Below are 25,190 nucleotides of genomic sequence, written 5' to 3' on the forward strand. Positions count from 1 at the left end.
TTTTTCTACTCTAAGCTTCTCCAATTTCCCCACGGGGTAGGTTAGTTTGATAATAGAAAAATTCGTTAGAATTGGTGAACATTAGGCTTGTGACTGTGGCTTACATAATATCTGAATGTCTATTTGTATAGCATTTTGCAGTTTTCAAAACACTTTCATTATTGTTCCACAGTAGGCTTATTCCAGTGACCCACATATGATTGATAAGAACTCCTAGGCCAGGAAGCGATGAGTCTTGACATTAACTATGGGTTATTAAGTGATGGAATTTGGAACAGGCTTCTTGACAGCAAGTTCACTTCCTTCCTCAGTGTGTACGAGGTGCTACAGTCTTTCCTTAAATATGACCATTTGTCCCACTCAGTTTGAAAATCAGGGCCCTGCAGGTTCTGGATCGCTAGATGGCACTTCTGTCCCAATGATCCTTTTTACTGTGAATCTCCTGCCTCCTGGGAAAGAGAAGATATTGAGGGGAGACAGAATCTCCCCAAGTTATTTCATCACTTATACTTTTTTTTAAAAAAAATCAATTTAGTTCTTGGACACTTTCATACATGTGCTCTACTATAGGCAGACTTTTCTGTCCATCCAGCCAGTTTCCAAATAACCACACAGAGACTTCTCATTAATTATAAATGCTTGGCCAATAGCTTAGGCTTGTTTTTAGCTATTTCTTCCAACTTAAACAAACCCATTTCTGTTACTCTGTGTGCTGCACCAGGCTCGCTCTGTGTCTCATGGTGTCTCCTCATACGCTGCCCTTCTCCCTAGTATTCTCTCTGCCCCAGAAATCCTACCTGGCCATTGGCCAATCAGCTTTTTTTTTATTAACCAATGAGAATAACACATGTTTACAGCATACAAAGATTGGTCCACAGTACTCTACAGTTTCATCACACTCTTCCCAAACCCTGTTGTCCGTTTTCACTCATGGTTCTTTTATTTATTTTTTTATTATTTTGGTTTATGATTATTTTGTTTAACTAGGGACATCTATGTGACCATTGGATTGAGGATTATCCATTAGAGCCTGGTAGAGTCGCCAGTGGGTATATTACTGAAGGCTGTGACTCCCTGAGTCAATCAACAGGAATAGCTCAGTAGGGCCCTGAGCCCTTCCTCGATCCTTGCCTCGCTGTTGATGAGCCATTCTTATACAGAGTGCGCACTTCTGCAGTAGCAGTGGATTTGTGATAGCAATGGCTTGCCCAGAACATGGCATTTTGCAATCCTTCCCCATAACTTTCAGCCCTTTCATAATTTCTACCCCCCCTTTATAATGTTTTCTGAGCATTAGTGGGGGTGGTATATTTGTCTCTGTCTTAGTTACTTTTTCTATTGCTGTAATAACACACTATAAGCAAGGGAAACATTTCATTTGGAATTTATGTTTTAAGGAGGTTAAAGTTAGACCATCATGGCTGGGAACATGGAGGTGAGCTAGCAGGCATGTTGTTGGAGCAGGAGCTGAGAGCTTTTATTTTGAGACACAACCATGAGACACAGAGAGACACTGGGAAAGGTGCTAGGCACCTCCTCCAACAAGGCCACACCTCCTCCAACCCTTCCCAAACAGTTCTACCAACTGGGGACCAAGCATTCAAATATGAGCCTGTGGAGGCCATTTTCATTCAAATCACAGCCTTGTTTAGGGCAGAGCACTCACCTGCTCATTATTCTCAGTGCTCTCTGCAGCCCTGAGTCTCTGCATTCACCTACTACCTTCAGTGGGAAGAAGGGCTCCCTACATGAAGGCTGAAGACGCATTCATTAGTCTGGTGCCGGATGCTGTGGGGGACGGAGTTCATGGAGAGCTACCCTCTTAACTAACACATCGTTGTTCATGTCAAGGGGGTTTCTCAGCACCGTTCCCCACAAATATCATACTACCTACAAAATTTCAAAATTGGCCCTATTTGAGTTAACCAGCTACTCATAAAATCGTGTGTTCTGATGCTTAAAAATGAGTAAGGAGCAAGCTTGTTTGTATACGAAGAGTAAGTTCTTCCATATAACCGCACCAACGGTGTTCATTACCACTTCCGTACAGCATTGGTATGGACCATGTACTTCAGAGAACCAAATCAAATCACTTAATTAACTAAAGCTTAACACTTGAGCAAAGAAGCTTCCGAGTTAACAGGCCCACGTGTGTTCACCAATTGAATATCTCTAGGAAGAAAAACCAGCGTGTCATGGAGGGCTACTGCCCTAGGCATTATTTGCCGAGGTGACCTCTGTCACTCTGTGTGGGAAGTTACATCCCCGCCCCCCCTCCCCCCAGCACGTTTACTCCATGTGAATTGACTCTAAAAGATGCAGGCACTGGTAAAGAAAGCAGCCCTTGTTAGCGCAGCTGTTTGAGGATTTTTGAGGCCAGAGGAGAAGAGCAGAAGTTTCGGAACAGTCACTGAGTCCACTGTTAGAATGATGGCCATCATACAGGAGCTCCTGACCATAGATGGATATGACCCTGGGGTCAGTCTCAAGTGACTCTCAGAAGCCAGATTTTTGTGGACTGTGGGCTCCACACTGTCCTAATTTCATTTCTGTTGCAGTGATAAAACATCCCATCTAAAAATCAACTTGAGGGAAAACGGGGTGATTTGACTTATAATTTCAGGTCATGCCCCATCACTCTTGGGAAGTCCCAGCCTTAGGAATGCAAGCAGCTAGTGACGTCACATCCACAAGGAAGTGCAGAGAGAATTAAATGCACACATGCTTAATACTCAGCTCGAATTTGTTTACTGGGTCACAGTTTGGGACTCAAGCCCAGGGAACGGTACCACTCTCAGTAGGCTTGTTCTTAGCTCCACTCAGGATCTCTCTCATATGCTGATCAACCTGTCTAACCAATCCCTCATTGAGACTCTGTCCAGGTGACTCTAGAGTGATTCAAGTTGACAGAACTAACCATCACACAGCGGGAGATACTTGTCTTGACTCAGCATAGGGCACCCTAGAAAGCTGGGTGCTAATTTAATTGTGCAGACATTGCCAATCTTGAATTATTATTATTGTTTTGAGACAAAGTCTGTCTCTGTGTCCCAGACTAGCCCAGAACTCCCTGTGCAGCAGCGTGGGGCAACTTTTATAGATCACAAGGACTGCCTTGTAAGACCGCATGCCATGTACAGTATAATTCTACAGTGTCTCGGTGTGACTGCTGCTGAGAGGGAGGGAGGGAGGGAGGGAGGGAGGGTGGGAGGGAGGGAGAGAGAACCACCACCACCATCAAAATGTTATTATATGTGTCACAAAATGATGTTACCTGGTTAAGGAACTGGTATAGACTGATTCGCCTCTGGAAGACCTTTGCTGGCCCTACATTCCCAATAAAAATATCAATGAGATTTACAGTTCCATCAGTCATCGCCACAATTGTGAGATTGTATAACATGAGCACACTGTCACGACTGGAATGCTGTTTAGTTGTGTTAGCCAGTTTCATTTGAGCAATGCATTCGTCATGGCCATTCGTCATTTGTTGTTTAAAATTGTATTTCTCTCTTCCACCCTTCTTTCCTCTCCCTTCTTCCTCCCTGCCCTCATCTGCTGCCCCTTCCTCCTATGCTTTCCTTCTCTGTCCTTCCTCTTTTCTATCTCTTCCTTTCTCCTTTTTTTCTTCAGATGTGGTTTATTTTTTATTTTCATGCATTCAAGGCTGACCTTGAACTCCCTATGTAGCCCAGACTGACCTTAAACTCCCGGTGATTCAAGCCTCTGCCTCCTCAGTGCTGAGATTATAGGTAGGCAGCACTCCACTTGGCAGCTGGAGTCAGATGCAACAGCAGCTGATGTTTCTCTTAGAAGCTGGATAATCTGGGCTGTCTTCTGTATGGTTCATGGAAAATTTAAAGCTAGGAATAATGACACTGTTACCTTATTAGGCCAGTGAAAGGGTACGAAAGTCTATTTTGTTAGCAGTGATTGCTAAACAGCCTTGTTTTTTGGGGGGTTGTTAAAGGGTCTTCTTTGGAGGATACCTAGTCACAAAGTTCTGAGCTCAGAGATCCCCCACACCCAGAGTGTCTAACACTTAGTGTTCCAGCCATCTGGTTCTCTGTTCTCCTCATAAGTCAGTCTTGGCTATTTGCAGTGAAGATGGGGTTTCCAGGCTTGGAGTTCCACGCTGGAGTGAGATGGTCAATATTGATGTCTTTTTTGTTTTGTTTTGTTTTGTTTTGTTTTGTTTTTGTTTGTTTTTTGAGACAGGGTTTCTTTGTGGTTTTGGAGCCTGTCCTGGAACTAGCTCTGTAGACCAGGCTGGTCTCGAACTCACAGAGATCCGCCTGCCTCTGCCTCCCTAGTGCTGGGATTAAAGGCGTGCGCCACCACCGCCCGGCAATATTGATGTCTTTTATGGCTGTGTGCTGGGGAGTGTCTGCACAAATGCTCGGACAAGCTTCCTCTTCCAGTCTGTTCTCAGACAAGGACTGGTGTATGTTGAATGATTAACTCAGTCTGTGGTGAGCAGTTAGAGGTCTTTAAAGTCCTCCAAAGTCAGTTATTTGAGGCAGGTAGCCTTTTTCCCTGTTTATACTATTTAAAATAGGGAATGGCTCAGCTTTTAGATTACAAAAGATCTCTTGTGTGGTGTGTGTGTGTGTGTGTGTGTGTGTACTGCTCTTCATGAAAGCCAGGGGCAGCATTGTGTGGCTTCCTCTATTACTCTCCAGTTAATTAGTTTCTTCTTGGACAGGGCCTCTCACTGAACTGGAGCTGGCCATTTTTCTGCTAGCTGCCCAGAGAATTCTGGGGTCTTCCTTTTGATGTTACCCAGTGCTGGGGATCTGGGCAAGTGTCATGTGGGTTCTGGGGCCTGTGCAGCAAGTACTTTACCCACTGAGACATTCCTCCAGCCTTCACAAATAAATGAAACAATATTTACTAACAAGAACTCTGAATCAAATCTCCTTTGTTTAGCTTTTCTCCTGACCATTATCCATAACAACTTGTAACCAACATTTTAAACAAAGGCAAACATCCATAATCCATTTTTTTGGGGGGGGGGATGTGGGCATAGTTTTTCAGGCTACTTCCTGCTGATTGGGGGCACTGATAATCTTATGGGGACCTAAAGAAAATTTAGACTTATGATCAAGTCCTGACTGGAGTATCCTGTTAGGCTTGATCATCTTAGGTAGCAGTCTTTGAATTGTTCTGGATGTAGAACCCAGACATCCGGGCCATTCTTCCTATCAGAGAATTCTCAGGGCGTCTTCCTTGGTCATACCTGATTGTTTTTTTAACACAGAATGAATCCACAGTCCATCATTTCCTGTGGAAACAAAAGCAAAACCTCTTCTCCAAAGTAACATATCTTTTGACTTAAATTTTAAAATCAAAGCATTTTCAATATATATATATATCTACATATATATATATATAGTATTAATCCAGCAGCATTTATAATCAAGTGTCTTTTAACGGCTTTTGCTCCTTCCTCAGTAATCAAACAATTTAAAGACAATACAATAACAGACAGTATCCAGACTCTCTGTGCATATTTCATCTTTACGTGGATTTATTTTAACCTCCTATTTCTTTTATTTTTATTTTTAATTTTTGGCTTTTTGAGACAGGGTTTCTCTGTGTATCTTTGGCTGTCCTGGAATTTACTCTGTAGACCTGGTTGTCCTTGAACTCACAGAGATCCGCCTGCCTCTGCCTCCCAAGTGTTGGGATTAAAGGTATGTGGTATGTGCCACCACACCCAATTGCGCTCTCTCTCTCTCTCTCTCTCTCTCTCTCTCTCTCTCATTTTAAGAATTTATCCTTTTTATTTCTCCCAAGCCTACATACATTTTTAAAAACACAGTAAACTGTTTAGAGGTTTTCTCCGTCTTTGAATCTCTTTACTGTATATCTCCCTATTTCTGACCACAGGAGTCTTTAATTTTCTAAGCGATATGACTAGGGTTAAAGGCATGGCTCTGACGGCCGGATCCAGCCCATTCCTTAGCTTTTCTGAGAGTCTAGCTTCATGGCAGAGGTACTGGCCAGGGCCACAACTCTATGGTGTTACAAGGTCCCTGCCACCACCAAAAAATATGCAGTCAGCTTTTCATCAACACCATTTAGGTGTTTCATGGCAGAACCTCTTAAAAGAGCTGCAAGGTTTCACAGCTAAAGCTGAGTCAGGAAGCCTCTCTTAAATGAGATGCACTTGCCTCTAACAAAGAGAACAAACCTGAGAAATTGCTGCTACCAAGAGGCCTTGCTTAACGCTGTCATTTTGTGTCTAGAATTACTTCCCAGGCTCTCTCAGGTTTTCTGTGAAAGCAGTTGTCCACAGATTGGGCATCATTTGTTGACAGAGATTTCTTTCATGCCTGGTCCTATAGTCGTTCAGTCCCAAAGAAATACACAGAGGTCTACATTAATTATAAACTGGTTGGCCTACTATCTCAGGCTTCTTATTAACTCTTATAACTTATATTAGCCCATAATTCTTGTCTGTGTTAGCCACGTGGCTTGGAACCATTTTTGGCGAGGCAGTCACATCTTGCTTGTTCTGTGTCTGGGTGACGACTATAGACTGAATCTTTTCTCTTCCCAGAATTCTCATTGTCCCACCTCTACTTCCTGCCTGGTCACCCCGCTTATACTTTCTGCCTGGCTACTGGCCAATCAATGTTTATTTAAAATACAAGCGACAGGGTACAGACCATTGTCCCACAGCAGAGCACCAGCGTTCCTCCTGCTTCCTGATGTCACAAGAAGCATGGCCATCACATCCTCCTCCTGCCACCATGCCTTCCCTACCATGTATTATGGAATAACCTTTTTGTAAGCTGTGAAGATTGTCTTTGCCAAGGCACCTTCTGATCGGATTAACAAAGAGCAGACTGGCCAGTAGCTAGGCAGAAAGAGGTTAGGTGGAAGAGCCAAATTGAGAAGATGCTGGGAAGAAGGGTGGAGTCGAAGGGGTCTCTGGGAGATGAGGAGAGAAGCTAGATGAAAATGCTGTGCTGAAAAAGGTACCGACCGCCATGTTGCAGAGTGCAGACAAGAAATACGGGTTAATAAGTTGTAAGAGGTAGCTCATAACAAGGCTAAGTATAATTAATATTAAGTCTCTGTGTGTTTATTGGCGAGCTGTTGGTCCTGACGGGAAAAACTCTCTCTACAATCATGATAGGCAACATTCTCGAACCTTGTGCCAAAACAAATCCTTCTTTCTTTAGCTGCTCTTTTGTCACCAACACACCAAACTAGAGAACTGTGATACCACAACCTAGCTCTTCTCCCTGCTTCCCAGTCTCAGACCCTGATGCGAAGGAGGCCAGAAGTGGGGCTGCATGTGATCCTGGGTTCTAACCCTTGTGCTGTTGTGATAGGCACAGAAAGCAAGCTCAAAGGTAGATACTAAAAATGTCAAGGTAGACGCCAACATGGTGAAGCTCCCCCCTCCCGAAAGCAGATGCCATGTCCCTGAGCACAGACAGGGCCTCTCACCTGCCTGTGCAGGTCACACTGACGCAGGACAGGTTTCTTAACTCTTCCTTCCTGGGAGAGGTCCGCCGAGGAAGAGAGTCCAGCTGTGCTGCTGGCTCTGAGAGCCCTCTCCACTGTTAACTTTCTTGATTGGCGTTCCTCTGGAACACGGGGGCCTCTGAATATACTGTTCCCTTTTGCCTGTGCTGTAGATATGCCCCAGCTGGCTGTAGACACCATGGTGTGTTACTGTACTTCTCTATTCTCCAGCTAAGAGGATGACTCCTCTCTTTTATGTACATGGGAACTGAGCTCAGAGTGCTAATAAGTGGTTTCCTAAAGTAAGGCAGTGATCAACAGAACAATAGAACCTGGGAAAGACCAGTTCCGTCTTGAGCTTGTGCCATTTCTCCTGGCTTTAGGCAGACTTCCATCTGGCATCTAGGTCCTGGGACAGCTTTGTACCTCAGAACCTTCTTTCTGTTAGCTAATTTAGTGTGTGTGCTTGCCCATAATCTACAGGGTTCTTTTTATCTTTCAGGATTTATTTTCCTTTTTAATTACATGTCTCTGTGCAGGTGCATGCATATGAGTGTAGATACCTGCAAAGGCCATAAGACAGTTGCTCATCCCACCGAGTTCCAGGCTGTTCTAAGACACCTGACATGGGTGTTGTGAACCAAACTCAGGTCCTCTAGAATAACAGCAAGAGCTCTTAACCTCTAAGCCATTTCTCCAGCCCCATGATCTACAGTTTTTAAGCCTTACATAGATTTTAGTCGATACTGGACTTTTATGCAATGAGATGGCAATCTACTAATTTGAATTTTTCTAGTCTTTAGTCACAGGGTTTCTTCCTTTGAACATGATTTTCCTTGTCTACTTAGCTGCCACCTGAGAATAACTCCTGCTGCCTAGTGTTTTCTGTGTGTCAGAGAAGGAACAGTGGTGGCTCCCACAAGGACACTAACGTTGCTTTTTAAAAGCTCATTAACACAACTGAAGTGACTTCAAGGGACCTTTCGAGGGTTTTGTGATTTTTCGAGGTTTTTACTGGTATCCTGCTGCATTAGTCAGGGGTCTCCATAGAGAAGGAAGTAAGAGAGCTATGGAGCTACAGACGGATGAGGGGATTTGTCTCCCAAGACCGCAGGCTGTGACAGTCCACCATGGGCTGTCTTCTTGTTAGGGAACCAGGGAAATCAGTAGCTGTGACAGACAGAACAGAGCTTCATTACTGGGGAAGACTAAGGCGGGCTCCTGAGCCTGGGACAGAAGACCTGAGCCTCAGTGCACACGGAGCTCTGACATCCAAAGGCAAGAAAAGATGCACATCCCTGATCCGGAAGAGAGAGGAGGAACTCACTCTTCTGCCACCTCAGTGTTCCAGTTACACCTCCAGTCGCCTGGGTGGTGACTGTCCACAGTCAGGGTAGATCAACCCCTCTCAGCAGACCTCCAGAAACAATGCCCCACCAGCTCACGAGGTATCCCTTAATGCAGTAAAGTCGATGCCCAAACTAACAGCGTCCCGTTCAGGAGACAGAGGGAGAATGTGAACTCCGCTGTTGTGCCAATCCTGCTCGAGGACTTTGGGGCTGACCTCGGGTAGGTTTTAGAACCTCCTTAGACCTCAGCTCTTTGGTTTAACATGAGAGTAATGTGTACTCCCGAGTGACTGGGTAACTGTGAAGATAGCATGCTCCAACATAGATCATGTACCTGATGTATCGCGTGTGTAAAATCCTGGGGAGAAGACTTAGCAGTTCAGCTGTAGTTGCCTACATAGGATCTGTCCGGGTAAAGCTGGGAAACATTAGATAGTGGGATGGGAACGGCTCATGAGCCTCTACTCCAGCGGAGGAGCAGTGACAATTGATGAGTTCTCTGCGAAGGGAGTCAGTTTTTTATAAAGGGTGTGGCCTCTGGTAAATGAATGGCTTCACACCTGTGATATGGACAACACATATTGGACTTGGTGGGTCACTAAAAAAAAATACATGAAGTTGGGAGGGGGTGGGAGTATGTCTAAGGATTGGGGGGAGGAATTAGGAGTGAAAATAATCAAAATATATCGATTGTGTGCATGTATGAATTAATTAAAATATTTTAAAGGGGGAAATAAGCATAAGTTCCTGCATATCAAAGGTTCTAGGATTGGAAAGGTTTGACTGCAGAGACATAGTCTGTTCTGGTAGGAATGAGCGGAAGAAAATGTGGCCTCTGTGAGTGAGGGATAGAAGCAAAACTCAGGTGAAAGTCTCCTGAGATTCTAATCCCAGATTGGTAGGGAGGTTTCCACATGTAATATTTAATTATGCACCGCCTCATGAGTTTCTATTACGACTCTACTTTCTGATGCTATAATAAATACCTGGGGTTAGATATTTTGCAAAGAAAGAGGCTAATCTGGTTCATGGTTTTAGAGGCTGAAAGTCCAAGGTGGGGCAGCCTCTTGATTCAGCCCCTGGTGAGGGACTTGTGACAGGCCATGTTCCGTGACGGGAGTGTTTGTGACAGCAATCACATGACAGAACAGGGAACAGAGAGCTTCAGCGGGCAGCTCCCTTGTGAGACCAGCACTACTCTCTTCTGAGGGCGATGGTCTGCCCTACCATTTGACCCACTTACCTCCTATAAAAGTCTTAAAGGTGAACCACCCAGCCTCCTATGTGTAAGCATTTGGGAGACAAAATCAGACCATATCCAGCCCCCTGCAGGTTTGATCCACAGGTCCTGGGAGTGGGGTGTGCTCACCCCAAGCATTTACTGAACACTTCCCGCTACCAGGCTTTCTGCAGGAAGTGCTGTCACAAGAAACGTGTCTGTCTTGTTCTCTCCTTGTGGCTTTTGTATCTGACAGTGAGACAGAACTGCAAACAAATGCTGTTTGCTTCAACATGATGGAATCCTGTCACTCAAAGAAAGCTGTTCTTTGCTACCACTTTATTTCTGAAGGTGGGGACTTTCTAATAACAGGAGGCTGCTCTCTGAGTACAGTCAACTTTTTAGGTATGTTTTAATCTAAGTTGTTTAGGTGTTTTTTAGGTGTGTAGGTGTTGTAACTTTGGGTAGATTTACTGGAAGAAACCATCCTAGTTTGCTTTTCTGTTGCTGTGACATTGACCAAAAATAACTGGAGGAGGGAAGGCTTTATTTGGCTTAAATGTCTCATTTCAGTCCATCACTGAAGGGAGTCGGGGCAGGAACCATAGAGGAAAGTTGCTTGCTGGGAAGTTCTCTCTCTTGTCTGCCCTGTTTTCTCTCCCCCTTTCCCTCTTCCCCCCTTTTCCTTCTATTTAAATAACTTTCTTATGTGGCTCAGGATCACCAGAATGGACTGGGCCCTGCTACATCAATTAACAATGAGGATAGCACCCCAAAGACACCCCCAAAGGCTGCTCTAATGGAGACTGTTTCTCAGTTGAAGTTCCCTCTTTCCAGGTGTGTGAGCATGACAGTCACATCAGCCATCAAAGAAGTCTATATTTAAATTTTTCTAGTGACATTTATGCATAGACTACAATTTAGATTACAGACAAAACCTTGTTGGTTACATAAGGCCTACTCCAGGCTGCAATATGTAAATGGGCTTCAAATGCATTTCTTGATGTTCATTTATAATCATGGGGAATATTGCTGGCATTTTTAGAACTGAGTCTAATTGAGCTAGCATAAGAATTAAGTTAACTATTCGAACATGACTAGATGCTGATAATTTGAAATTTTGCTATTAAATATTTAATGTTAGGTATTGAGAATAATGCTGCTTATATAAAATATTAAAATATTTGAGATCTGTAATGTATATAATGTTCCATATTTAAGCATGATTGCACACAAGATGGTGAAGATTCTATTGTTGTCTCCTGAATTCTGAGTCACCACATTGAATGCTGAGTCACCACATTGAATGCTGAGTCGCCACATTGAATGCTGAGTCACCACATTGAATGCTGAGTCACCACATTGAATGCTGAGTCACCACACTGAATGCTGACTCATCACATTGAATGCTGACTCACCACACTGAATGCTGACTCACCACATTGAATGAAAGAAAAATTTTCCACACTTGCAGGTGAAAGATGTAGAACTTGCTTTAGATAGTAAAAAGCTCAAAAGGGGTAAAACCAAAATTGGACTTCAAAATCTTTGTTCTTTTCACCTTTTTATGTACAATTCTAGCTCATCATCTCAGATGGGTTTATAATAATTTAAATGACAAATGCATCATGGAATTGTGAAGAATGTAAATCATTACTTACCACTTAGTTCATCTTGTGTCCTCCAGTAGGTATTCTGTGCCAGTAAAAGGTGACTAAAATTTTTGGAAGTGAATGGTACCCACAGAGGTCGGGGGGGGGGTGGGGGGCGGGGGGGCTTGGTGGATAGGACTACTTGTTGAATTGGCAGATGATCCAAGTGTGGTTTCCAGCAGCCATGTTGTGTAGCTCACAACCATCTGTCACTCCAACTTCAGGGGCTCTAGCACCCTCTTCTGGCTTTTCAGGCACCTGCGTTCACATGTACACATACTCTCACATAGATACACATGCATACATATGAAGAAATAATAAAAACAAATCCTTTAAAAATATCAACCACCAACAAAACCAAACCCCTAGAGCCTGGCAATTTTCTGTTGGTTTCAAACAGCATTTACTTGGCAGTGAAATTGCTGTTTTTGATGTACCCATATTCATAATGAGACATCAGCTGTTACTGCAGGCAAAATGCAGCACATCAAGTGAGCTATTTCAAGAAATACCTTCTAACTGAAGAGTTAGTTACTGTTATTATTTAGTGAAAGCAAGTATTTTACCTTCTGGGAACATGTGGTTAATTTTTAACTTTTTTTTTTTTTTTGAAGTTTTTCGAGACAGGGTTTCTCTGTGGTTTTGGAGCCTGTCCTGGAACTAGCTCTTGTAGACCAGGCTGGTCTCGAACTCACAGAGATTCACCTGCCTCTGCCTCCCAAGTGCTGGGATTAAAGGCGTGCGCCACCACCGCCCGGCGTTAACTTATTTTTAATGTTTCTATTTTATTATGTGAGGTACCAGTTTTTGATGTATATTTCCTTGTTTTTTAAAAGTCTATATCATAGAATAATTCATATATATATATGTATATATATTAGAATAATAGAATGAACTCAGTGTAAGCATAGCTTCGAAAGGTTGCTAATCCTTGACACTTTTTGCTTTGTTCCTGACCTGCTTCAGGTGGTTGTTGTTTGTGTTTGAGTCAAGGTCTCACCATGTAGCCCAGGTTGGCCCTGACCTCACAGTCCTTTCTCAAGTCTTTCCAAGTGCTGGAGTTACAGCCGTGTGCCATCATTTCATTTATGTTCTCCTTTATGAAGTCAAACCAGTTTCAACAATATTATTTATTTGTGTGTGAATGCTTTGTGATTTGACTCTAATTTCATTATCACAGCCCAAAGATTCCTAGGTGTTAGTGAACAGTGTGTTAGTAGTTTTATAGTGATCTTCTTGGCATAGACTTCCAGCCACCATCCTGATGCAGCCCTCTGTCTCATATGAATTGGAAATGTCTCTCTGTTTTCCCGCCCCTCTATTTTTCCCATGGTCCACTTGCTGAAGCATCGTCATTGCACTGTGGAATTTCCTAATAGTCAGTGATTCCAGTCACCTCTTCAATAGTTTAACATGTCCCTCTCTCCTGGGTAATCTCTCTCTCTCTCTCTCTCTCTCTCTCTCTCTCTCTCTCTGTGTGTGTGTGTGTGTGTGTGTGGAGAGAGAGAGAGAGAGAGAGAGAGAGAGAGAGAGAGAGAGAGAGAGAAGAAAGATTTAGAATTGAAAGCAAATTTGGGTTCTTTTTCCTTCCTTTTTTTTTTTCTGTTCACTTCTTTCTTCCTCTTCGCCTTGCTTCTTTCCCTCCATGTCTTGCATCCTTGCATCGGACTTTAAGCACAATACACTGCTCAGTGGATGCCTTCTTTCCCAGAGAGAAAATTTTGTGTGGTTGTTTTCCTCTGTCAGATGCTGTCTACTCTTCTGCCTAAATACTCAGGCATTAGGGGTTGCCAATTTTGATATAGCCATTGCCAAGTTAACTCATTTTTTTTAACCTGGCATACTTTTATATAAAACATTATTATTTATCATTTGTTTCAGTAATATGCAACTTATAAGAAGGAGAATTGGATACATGCTTGACTTTTTATTTCTGAATTTTTTGTGGTAGGAGGTATGTGGAACCTGATGTGTTTATGAGAAGCACTCACAGAGTAAAGTCGTAGAGTGAAATTCTTTGTAAGGGTGTATTGATAACTGATAGGACCCTGGAAAAGCGTTGGTTCTGAAGGGGCATGAAATCATGTTGATAATAGCTTACCAGTCCACTCGACGTGTAGTGAGGAGCACAGCTTCTGTAAATACAGTGACACTGCCACCTACTTAGTCGGCCTCAGAACCAACTGTGGAAGCATGAGTTTTGAAGACAGACTGTCCTGCCTTTGCAGTTTAGTTCTGTGGTGACTGTGGCCACTTTAGACATGTGACTTAATGTTTGCATGCCTCATTTAGTCCTTGGCCACATCCGGCTAATTAAAGAGTGTAGTAAGGAGGCTGCTTGTTCATCCCAGCTGCCCAGAACTGAAATAATCACACAGAAACTGTATTATCTAAGTCACTGCTTGGTCCATTAGCTCTAGCTTTTTAATGGCTAACTTTTTCATATTAATTTAACCCATCTCCATTAATCTGTGTATCGCCACGTGGCAGTGGCTTACCGGCAAAGTTTAGGCAGGTCTGACTCTGGCAGCAGCTCCATGGCTTCTCTCTGACTCCACCCTTCTTTCTCCCAGCATTCAGCCCAGGTTTCCCTGCCTACCTAAGTTCTGCCTTGCTATAGGTCCCATGCATTTTCTTTATTAATTAATGGTAATCATAGCACACAGTGGGGACTCCCACATCAAAAGAGCCTCCTGCCCAGGGCTGTTGTGGACACGATGGAAGTCATGCATAGTAAGCAGGTGGGGCTGAACCCACACAGTGTCATGCCCAGTGTCAGGTGATTTGTGGAATAAAGACAGGGAGCCTCTGAAGCTTGATTCAGATGTTCCAGCCTGCTTAATGCTGCCATCTGCAACCCTTGAGTTGAAGTTTGTAGACATTGACTATTAGTAGCTGTTAACACCAATGAGAGATAAACCTCAGGCAGCCACTTGCTCATACTCTATTATAGTACCAAGAAGTATTAAAATTTATGTATTTATGTCTTTGTTTGGCCATATTTGTTATTGAGCTGTTAGCTATTTTGGGGGAGTCTTTACTATAAAATTGTTTATGCTGTATTGCTGATTCTAGTCATTGAGCTGAGTTCCTATTAACTATAGTAATGTCTCATTTTCAGGTTCGTCTAGTATTATGATTTTTAGATTTACAAACAGGTAGATTTTCTAGGTATCAAGCCATACAAATTAGGGTAGGGCTTTTGAAATACGAGAACTTCAAGACGATAAATAGTTTTGGATGTATGTATTGTCAAGTGTCTTTCTTGAATACTCTTTACCTTGTGTTTTAACACAGAGTTTTCTGAATCTGGAGCTCACTGAATCTGAGAAACTGGTGGTTAGCAAAACCCAAGGACCTTTCTCTCCATCTCTTTCACTGAGTCCACAGCGTGTGCCACTGTGCCCAGCTTTTACATGGGTGTTGGGGATCAAACTCAGTTTTTCATGCTTGTATGGCAAGCGTTTTACCAACTGAGCTGTTTTTTCAGCTCCTTAAAATATGTTTTATAATATAAATTACAACAAAATAAGCATGAAATTTTGAAACAATGATCTGTAATTTAGATAATTTTGTTGCTATGTTTGCCTAAAGGCCTTGGTTGAGCACACCTGTGTGGTTGTACGTGGGACATATGTAAATAGTTCTCTTTTCAGTTGATAGAATGCTAGGAAACACTGAAATATGCAAATAAACTACCTGTTGCATTTAGGGTTTGACGTGCATTCAAATCCCACTTTAAATCTCAGTTCATGTGGAACATCTCAGATCCAGTAAAGATCAAGTCAGAGAGGATTCTGGGGTGATAAGCTAACCCTGGTACCTCACCCTTCATGCTTTCTTTCCTCATAGTAGAAGAGAATCAAGCACTTATCATGCAAAAGCAATTATTGTTTGCATACTATCTTTCACAGTGATCATTTTATCATTGTCATTTATTTTCATATGCAGGCCACCTATATGTGATACAGCGCTCCCTTTATTGAAGGAGAAGCACAAGAATTGGAAATTCTTTTCATCTTGAGGTGAGTCTGCTTATGGAATAATTGTTATATTTTCTGAAAATGTAGCTCGGTGGGTAGAGTGCTTACTTAGCGTATGCTAAGCCCTGGAATCCATCGCCAACACTGCAGAAACTAGGTGTGCTGGTGCATGCCTGTTATCCCATCAATACAGAGATAAAGGTCAAAGGGTTATCTTTGGCCACATAGAAAGTTGGGCACACTCATGAGACCCTGCCTCAAACCATAAAAGCCATTTGCTATTTCTTTGTATTTGCCTTAAAATCATTGATGGCTTTGTTTGTGTATCTGATGACTTTCAGTTATCTTCATACCACCGTTAGCCTCTCTCATCCCCTCTGCCTCTCCCACTAAAGCCCCCTTTCACACCAGTCCCCTCTTATTTTCATGTATGCCATGTGTCACCACTTCTATGAGCATGGGTGGGGGATTATTTACTGGAGCACGGGGAACTTACCAGCAACTTCACCACTGAGGAAAGTAACATCTTTTCCTCATTGTCCCTCCAGAGGCAGTGAGGCCCCCTCCTTCACCCCCATCTGTGAGGAAATGTTGATGTTGATGGGCCCAAACTTATTTTCTTCTTTGAAAAGTTCATACATATACGCAGTGGATCCTGATCATATCTACTCCTTACTCTTCCCTGATCTTCCTCAGAACATCTCACACTCAGCTTCATGTCCTTTCTTTCTTTATTAAATAAAATATAACTCACTGAGTCCAGTTGGTGCTACCTGGCTGTGCAGGAGTGAGGCCAAGCAGTGGGCGTAGACAGCTTATTGGTGGTCACAGCCCCAAGGAAAAGTGAGTCACCAGTAGGCATGCACTTCCAACAGCTCAGTTGAGGCCTTTGTGCTCCTGTTCCCTCTATGCTGAACTATAAACTGGGCTGATCGTGTATGGGGCTCATGCAGGTAACCATAGGTGCTGTGAGTTCATGTGTGTAGTGGTCCTGTCCTGTTCAGAAGGCGTCTCTTTGTGGGATACTTCCCTGCCGTCTGATTCTTGGGTTCTCCCACCCCTTCCTTTTCTGTGTCATGGATGAGTCCTTAGACTGCTTTGTTGTTTTCATGCACTTAAGAGCACATTCCACATATCTACGGGACACTGTTATGTGAATGCAGATGAGCGCTGCAGGCTGAGGGTCCACAGCTCCTCATTAGTACCTGCCTGACTGCCTCAGATGCTTCTGGCCGTTGTCACTGAGGGATGCTGGCATCTTTGTCTCAGTGCATCTGTTTTTAACACAGGAGGGATATGGTCATTCTCCCCACTTACCTTGATATCTGTGAGAATAAACTGATACTATGCATCGCGAATTGCACAGCGGATCCAATGAGAGTCAGCAATTATATGCAGAGAATCTTTTTTAACATGAAAATTTTAGTGTTGTTTTATTCTCTTACCCCTGGGCTAGTAGTGAGATGGGGTGTCTAATGCCCACCTCTGAGTGTGTGTGTGGAGCAGAAGAGGGCAAGTGTGAAGTGGTGCGAGGCGAGCAGAGGAAAAGGGCAAGTGTGAAGCAGTGTGAGGAGAGCAGAAGGAGAGGGAAGTGTGAAGTGGTGTGAGGTGAGCAGAAGAGGGTAAGTGTGAAGCAGTATGAGGAGAGCAGAAGGAGAGGGAAGTGTGAAGTGGTGTGAGGCGAGCAGAAGAACAGGACAAGTGTGAAGCAGTGTGAGGAGAGCAAAAGGAGAGGAAGTGTGAAGCGGTGTGAGGAGGGCGAAAGGAGAGGGAAGTGTGAAGCAGTGTGAGGAGAGCAGGAAAGGGCAAGTGTGAAGTGGTGTGAAGAAAGGAAACGGACTGATTGTACGCTCCTGAACTCATGCTCGGCGCTCTTAGAATTCTGTTACTAGGAAATACTTAGGGATATCAATCTATAGATTATGAAAAATTATTTGTTAAAACCCCACTCATGATATTTTCAGTGGCTTTCATTCGCCTGCTGTTGGAAAATACAGTGTCTGCCTTTTCTTTCTCTGGTTTGCGCCATTCATCTGGACGCCTCCAAGCATATACTACGAGGCCTAGGAGGACCAAGTAGGCGTTTCTTATCACCGTCAATATTTTTGTTTGGTTTCTTTTTACTTCCTTTACTTCTGTTGGTGTTCTTCAGCCCACTGAGCACATGTGGTCTTCTGTCTGTGTGGGCTCAGGTTTTCACACATACCCACGCTTCCTCCTTCTCCTAGAAGGTATGCCTAAGATTCCAAAATGTGCCAGATTGTGTTTAGTGGGCAGGCTTGCTCTATTTCTTTCCAGTAGCTAGTTTCCTAGCGCAGCCCTAATGACAGGAAGCCTTTCCTGAGGCTTGTCATTCCTGTGTAGATAGTTGGTCTGGTCATCTTTTGTCTAGTGGACTGTGTGACTATTTATGGGTCATAGACTAGAACAAAATGTTATATTGTTTTCACGCAGTTTACCTGGTTCCTCCTTGAGGAACTGAGGAGTAGTGTTCAGGCTTTTAGCAACGATTAACACAGTGGGCAGTGTCCTTAAGACCAGAGCAGGCTCAATGGTTTTAATTCTTTGTCCATTGGCCTTCTAAATTATTGCTTGGCTGACTCATCTGGTAACTTTTTTGTTCTCTTTATGCTGGTGCAAACTAGATTCTTTTGTATCTTTAATAAGTGTTGATTCTTGTCTCTTTGTGTTCTCCCAACCTGGAAAGAAAGGAATGGTTGCTTCAGAGAAACAGTTATAAAGGTCATCCGCGGTTTGCTCTTTTATTCAGATAATGAGTATGAGATGGGAGAGGGGCTTGGTTTCACAGTCTCCTTCATCAAATACTTAGAAAGCTTCTGATACACCGTGTCTACCTGCGGTGTCACAGCTCTAAGCCACTGTCATGTGTGACGTGGCATGGCGCGAGGGCAGCCTTAGTGTCAGAAAAGGATTAGCACTGCTGGCCCTGTCTTCTTCATAGTCATTCTTGCCGCGGTTCTGTGGGGGGAGCCAAAGGAAGTTCTGTTCAGGCGGACTTGCTCCAAATGAATGAGGCCAGTCAGTTCAGTAGGTCAGCTTGAGAGACGGTGCGTGGTGTACTGTCTTATTTGTTAAGACAAGGAAGTCCAGGCCTGGCCACATGTCAGCTTAGCTGACTGACATTACTGCTGCTTCAGAGAAGCCGGTTAATTGGTCACTTATGAGCTGTGTGTTTGTGGCTCATGTTGGCCTTATATGAGGTACACAGCTTGACCTTAGCTTTCCCTTCTTTTGTATCTTTAAGTTGACTTACCAACTTAAAAGAAAAAAAATTAACTTTTTAGCTCATGTTTCTCTTTTTCTACACAAGATGAACATTTCCACCTCAGACTCAGGTTTTTAAAGAATAACCGTAGGGCTCAGGTTGTAACTACTGAGGTATAGTGCTTGCTTAGCTTATAATAAGTCCCAGGTGTCATCTCCCAAGAAAATACACAAGCAAAAGCAACAGTCCAAAATCCAGACATATGGTGATTAATCATGCAGCTTGCTTTGTCTACGCACAAACACACACAGACACACAATTTATCTCTGTCCTGCATGTCAGACCCTGAGAGTGCAGGCTGTAGGGCGAGATAACACTTCACTGCTGCATTAGGGAATGGCTGGAATCACGGACTCTTGCTGAAAGACAAGATGAAATCATTTTAGCAGGGATACTAGAAAAAAATATCACTCTTCTATTCAGAAAATATACTTTGAGTTTTAGCATGACCTTCATATAAGTCTAAAAATCCTGAAGCCAGAAGAAACAGTTCTAATGGTAGAGAACAGACTTGAGGTTCTGTGTTTTGAGTTTAACTCTAAAATTCTTTAATATTTTGCTTTCAAGATCACGAATGTTCTATTTATAGGATTTGATAAAACTAGCAAAAAAAATCCATGTTACAAATTGCCTAGAATGTTTCAACTATTTCAAAGATTCATTTCCTTGTCATGTGAAGACTAGCCTTTAGATCCTGTGATGAATATTGTTGACAGAATTTCTTGCCTGAGATTCATTTGTGAAATCAGGAAGTGGAATATACTGACTGTCATGTCGAGGCTTATCATTCATGAATTAATTTTAGAAGCGATAGCATTTTGTGCACGTGAAGATTTGTCTTATTTATATGTAGATAAAGAATGATATGCAGTTGTCTCCACGTTTTTGTTCCTGTGGAAGGGGGACCTGTTTTCTGAGGGACTAAAGTAGATGTGGGTTGTATCATAACCTGGGAATGTGATGGTTATGGGGAGGTTGTTATAGGGACAATGGGAAGTGAAGGGTTGATGGGTAGCAGAGGGCAGCCCACACTGGCATTAATTTAGCAGTGTGTCTGACCATCAGGTCTGTAATTGCCCTTAGTAACCAAGGCAGCTAATGTAGAGAACAAACACATCAGAGGAAATGAAAACTCCGTCTTTGAAGAGTTCATAGTTTCACACACAAAATCAGGGCTGTTTGCCCCAGAGTTTTGGTTTTGAAGCTACCTCCAGGTTCCAGTGATCTGGAGCCAGCTGGTCTTGTTAAAGTTTGATTTTTCAATTTGTCTTGGCAGCTGTGGCGTATGATACTTAGTACTCTGAACTGGCAACGTAGAATCAAATGCTAAGAGACATATTCTCACAGTGGGTGACAGTAGACATCCCAGAGTTCTGAAGATCTGAATTTGAAGCCTGCCTCTGGCAGCGCCTGCCCTCAGGCAGGGACAAAGAATTCCAAGCCATCACTTCCGTAGTTGCCAAAAGTCAAGACCAGCACACTTGTGTTTGTTGAGTGGATGTCTGATCAAGTTCTGACCATGTGTGGTCTCGGATATTGATTAAATGATGGCTATAATTGTCAATGTGATTTTCAATAGCCAAAGTTGAAAACCCTATAAAAATCCAGTTACAAACACATCATTTTAGCATAGATAGATCAGCTCTTTATAAACCAGACTTACCTAGATGCTACATTTTATGAACTTTTCATAAAAGCAGAAAATGGAAAGTTATCTTAAATGAACTATTATTTGGTAATGAGTAGGGCCTGGTGTATAGATTTTAGAAATTTAAGTCCCTCAAGACTGTAGTGTGTAGGTTCAATAGGGATACTCAGTGTATGTTGAAAGGATGTTTGTGTATGTATGGTGTGGTAGGGCCCAGATACTAGGACAGAGTCCTTGGGGTCCTAGAAGTGTCCTTGGGATTTTAGTAGAAAGAGTGAAATGTGAGCTAGACAAAGGCAAAGAGAGGATGGGAAGGAAGATGTAGAAGGAAAAAGGTAAAAGGAAGGGAGAGGGAGGCAGGGAGAAGGAGAGGGCTTACTCATAGCCAATAGGGAGCTATTTAAGGTTCTAGGTCTCTGGAAATGTACTATGTTGTACACACACACACACACACACACACACACTGGCTTGAACTCACCGTGGAGATTGTGCTGGTCTTGGACTCATAATGATCTTCCACCTCTCTCTTGAATGTGCTGGAGTACAGGCATGCTCCATTGCTCCTGACCCAAGAGAAATTTGGAAACAATTATACAGGAAGTGTGTGTGTGTGTGTGTGTGTGTGTTTGTGCAAAACTGGGGAGTTAGTCATATGGAGTGGAGCTTTAAATGAATACGTCTGTACAATGTATTGGTTGAGATCACAGGGAATGTATACGTTGAATACTAAGGAAGTTACTAGAAGTTGGCAGCCGAAAGATGATGAAAAATCTCCAAAGTGCTGGAAGTAAGCAACACGTGTCTAAATCTAGGTTAAGGAGAAAGTTGTAAGAAATAAAGTGTGGACCAAGGGGTGGCTCACGCCTTATGACCACAAGGCCCCGAGTTTAGATCCCCAACATTCAGGTAAAACTGAGTGCATCAGTGTGCATACAGCGCCGGTGCAGCAGGGTATGTGTACAGCACCAGTGCAGCAGTGTGCATACAGCTCAAGCACATCGGTGTGCATACAGTGCCAGTGCAGCAGTGTATACTTACAGTGCCAGTGCAGCAGTGTATACTTACAGTGCCAGTGCAGCAGTGTGCGTGCAGTGCCAGTGCAGCAGTGTATACTTACAGTGCCAGTGCAGCAGTGTATACTTACAGTGCCAGTGCAGCAGTGTGCGTGCAGTGCCAGTGCAGCAGTGTATACTTACAGTGCCAGTGCAGCAGTATATATGTGCAGTGCCTCACACATACCCATGAACATGCACTCCTCTTCTGCACACACACACACCTATGAACATACATCCCCTTCAATAGACATACATACACACTATACACACACATACATCATGAACATATGCTCCGCTTCAGACATATATACCCTATATACACATATACCTGTGAACATACTATCCCCTTCTACAGACACACACACACAGAGACACACATAGACACACACATATACATACACCAAACCAAATTCAAATGAAAGCAGGATATACCAAAATTACCCAGATCTGTAGGATAGAATTAAAGCTGTGTTAGAAATAACAAAAACACTGTATCAGAAATGCCCTGTGCTTTTGACTCCTTTGCTTCCAGAAATAGCATGCTCGAAGCTGAAGAAAGAATCCTTGGACGTGAAGAAGGAAATGGAAACTTTCCAAACTGAGAAGCAAGGAGAGAAATAAAAAAAAAATATTGAGCAGAATGTCTAAAATTTTGAGACACCCAGAGAGGCACACCCATGTATAATGGAAATATAAGGGGGGAAAAAAGAGTCAAAGAAACATTTGAAATTTAAATAGCTGAGAATTTCCCCAAATCCATGGCTGTCATCAAGCAGGGGGCGACGCCCTAGCATCCACAGGTAGCATGCATTCTCCAAGCTACAGAAATCCCCCAAAGAGAAGCTCTTGAACAGAATCAGAGGGGATGGGAGACAATACCATTTTTAGAAGGATGGGATGTAATTTCATACTTCCATGTTTTCAGAAGCTCTGAAGAGCGGGGCTCTATAGTATCAAAACCAAATGCAAACTAGTGGTGTAGAATTTGTTATCCAGCAAAATTAGACCTCAGAAATGACAGAGAAATAAGAACTCCTTCAAGGGGCCGGCAAGTTGTCATGTGACCTCCATGTGTATGCCTTGCCTGTGTGTCTACACACATGCACACATACAAAATAAATACATTTGAAACTAATATTTAACCAAACTTCTCACAAACAGGATTCTAAAACTACATTATTGTCGTGAGTGGAGTGTATCCCACCTGGGGCGAAATGCTGAAGGAAATAAGATTTGTGCTCATTTTCTTGTGCTCTGAGCCGCGTCTGTTTTGTTTTCTTAGCTGCCTGTTTCCAGCACATTTTATTTACTTGCAATTGACTTCCAAAGCCTGGTAAACAAATACGCCATACATTGAGCATTTCCGTGTGCACCATCTCTGCAGCGGTAGTGATCACCTCCCTGGAATTTCAGATATTAAACATTGCATTCACAATCAGATTAAGTTCACTGAACTGAAATGCAAATAGGAGAAGCAGTGTCCTTGGGCTTTGTGTTTGTGTAAGAAGTTGTATGTTCTCCTTGGAAGGATCCTGCCTTCTGCTGGGAGTGAAGCTGACCCTCCAGATTCCCCTTCAAGTTCAGTGGATCAGTATAGTACCCAGCAGGGTGCTCCCAATGATCCTCCAAGAGTCTTTCTAGTAAGAAGCCAGTCACCTTTCAGGACTTGAATTGTTAGAGGGTCACTGCTGTGGCTTCTTCACTTCTTCACCTTCACCTCCCGGTTGTTTATAGTTTGGCCCAGGGTACTGTACTGTGTAAATTACACTACACACACACACACACACACTTCCCGGTTTCAAAATGATGCCTGTGAGCTGAATTTTGTGTCTGTTTCTGAGCTTGTTACCATAGTGATGAATTATCTGCCCAGTTTATAGTTGGCCTGATTCTCCTGGCTGAGGTCACCTGTGTTTTCTTATTACCAGTTCATCACCCTTTGGGCAACAGTTAAATTTCCATCACTAAGGAGCAAGGAGGCAGAGAGCCAGGCTAGCGATTTGGTAGAACGAGCTGTGCCAGTGCCTTTAATTCCTTGATTATTTCTTTTCAGTGGCAACTCGCAGGAGCTTCACACTTCCCATGGTTCCTAGCAGCCCAGACCTGGTAGAGAATGGTCGTTCCCCACAGCTAATGCAGATTTGCTGTTCTTTGTAAAAGTCTTATGGGAGAGGCAATTGAAAGCCAACAATGGCATTTGAGACAGGAAACTAGATGTCCCACTCTTTGTTTTAATGAGTCAACACCGAAGTTTTTGCTTTACCGTGTTTATATAAGCGGCACTAGTGAGTCAGTTGTTTTAAAGTCTATGTCCACAATGTTAAAATGCATGTTAAAATAGGATGTAAGAGTGAGAGGCGTGAGAAGTAAGACCAGGCCTCCGAGAGGACGAAATGAACTGTTGAGTTTGGGAGATGTGTTCATCCCATCTGCCAAAGTGAGAGCTACCTGGCCAGTCTCACCTGTGGTACAGCTGGACTGCGGAGACCCCTGGATCTATATTCAGACAGACACTGGATGATGCGGGAGCCGCAGGCGTCATGGGAACTTCAGCAGGACAGGTGTGGCTGTTGAAGGGTGACTCAGAGTGAACCGAACAAGTTTTAAAAAGATTTGCTGGGCGCGATGGTGATTTAAGGGAGCTGGTGAACTTTGAACTCTGAAAAATGTCACCCTCTGAATTACAGTCATTGTTGTCTCTCCATAAGTCTGTCTCTATTAGTCCATTGTGGATGTGACGCATCTCCTCCAGCTTGTAACTCAGAGCACACACAGTGGCTTTCCTGTTTCCCGTGCTGCGTCATGGACACTATCCACCTTTACCTTCATTTCTGCATCATCTGTGGAATGCAGCAATTATCTCTACATCCAGGATGACCATGTGACTTCATCGATACCCAAGGCAGCATCAACACAAAGGGCTATTTCTCAGGACTCAGAAATTTAGGCTTTTGACCAAACCTGGCCCTCCCCACTCTTTTTAAAATTTTTAACACTTTTTATTTTTTGAGATAGGGTCTTATAAAAACCAAATTGGCCTCACTGTGTAGACAGAGGTGGTCTTGAACTCTTGATTTTCCCTCCTATAACTTCCCATGTGCTGGCACTATAGGTGTGTACCACCACAGCTGGCTTCTGGATCATTTTTGTAAACATCTGGCTGGTCTCATCACTGTGGGACATCACTCAGGGTGTCCCTGGAACGTATGTAGCTATCTTAGGTGTGTTAAGTCTGTGCTGCCTCATTCAGGGCTCTGTTTGTAAGACTCTCTGCTCTGATAGCCACAGAGGGAGACTTAACTATTCCTACAAAGAGGAGGGAAACTCCAGGTCCCTCCCACTTGAGCCTGTCACTGGCAGTTCCTGTCCTTGCCATTGTCCCTCTTGTTCATGCATTTTCCTGTGTAGGTTCTTTGTCCTATGAAACACCTTTCCAAGCCTCCCCCCGCTCCCTCCAGTTTTTTAGTTTCTGTTGGGAAATAATCAGATACCAACTCCCTACAGTGCCTTCCTAAG

At 43.3% G+C, this 25,190-nt stretch overlaps 1 protein-coding gene across 3 annotated transcripts in view; it reads left to right on the top strand.

The window, feature by feature from the left end:
* Eps8 (epidermal growth factor receptor pathway substrate 8) overlaps positions 1-25,190 on the top strand; it is a 178,389-nt gene that overhangs the window by 41,457 nt on the left and 111,742 nt on the right. For all 3 annotated transcript variants that reach the window (XM_057782341.1, XM_057782333.1, XM_057782349.1), the window contains one exon: positions 15,654-15,727. The gene's annotated coding sequence lies outside the window, so the exon portion shown is untranslated. The remainder of the gene's footprint in view (positions 1-15,653; positions 15,728-25,190) is intronic.

Source organism: Chionomys nivalis, chromosome 1 (assembly GCF_950005125.1).
Source record: "Chionomys nivalis chromosome 1, mChiNiv1.1, whole genome shotgun sequence".
NCBI lineage: Eukaryota > Metazoa > Chordata > Mammalia > Rodentia > Cricetidae > Chionomys > Chionomys nivalis.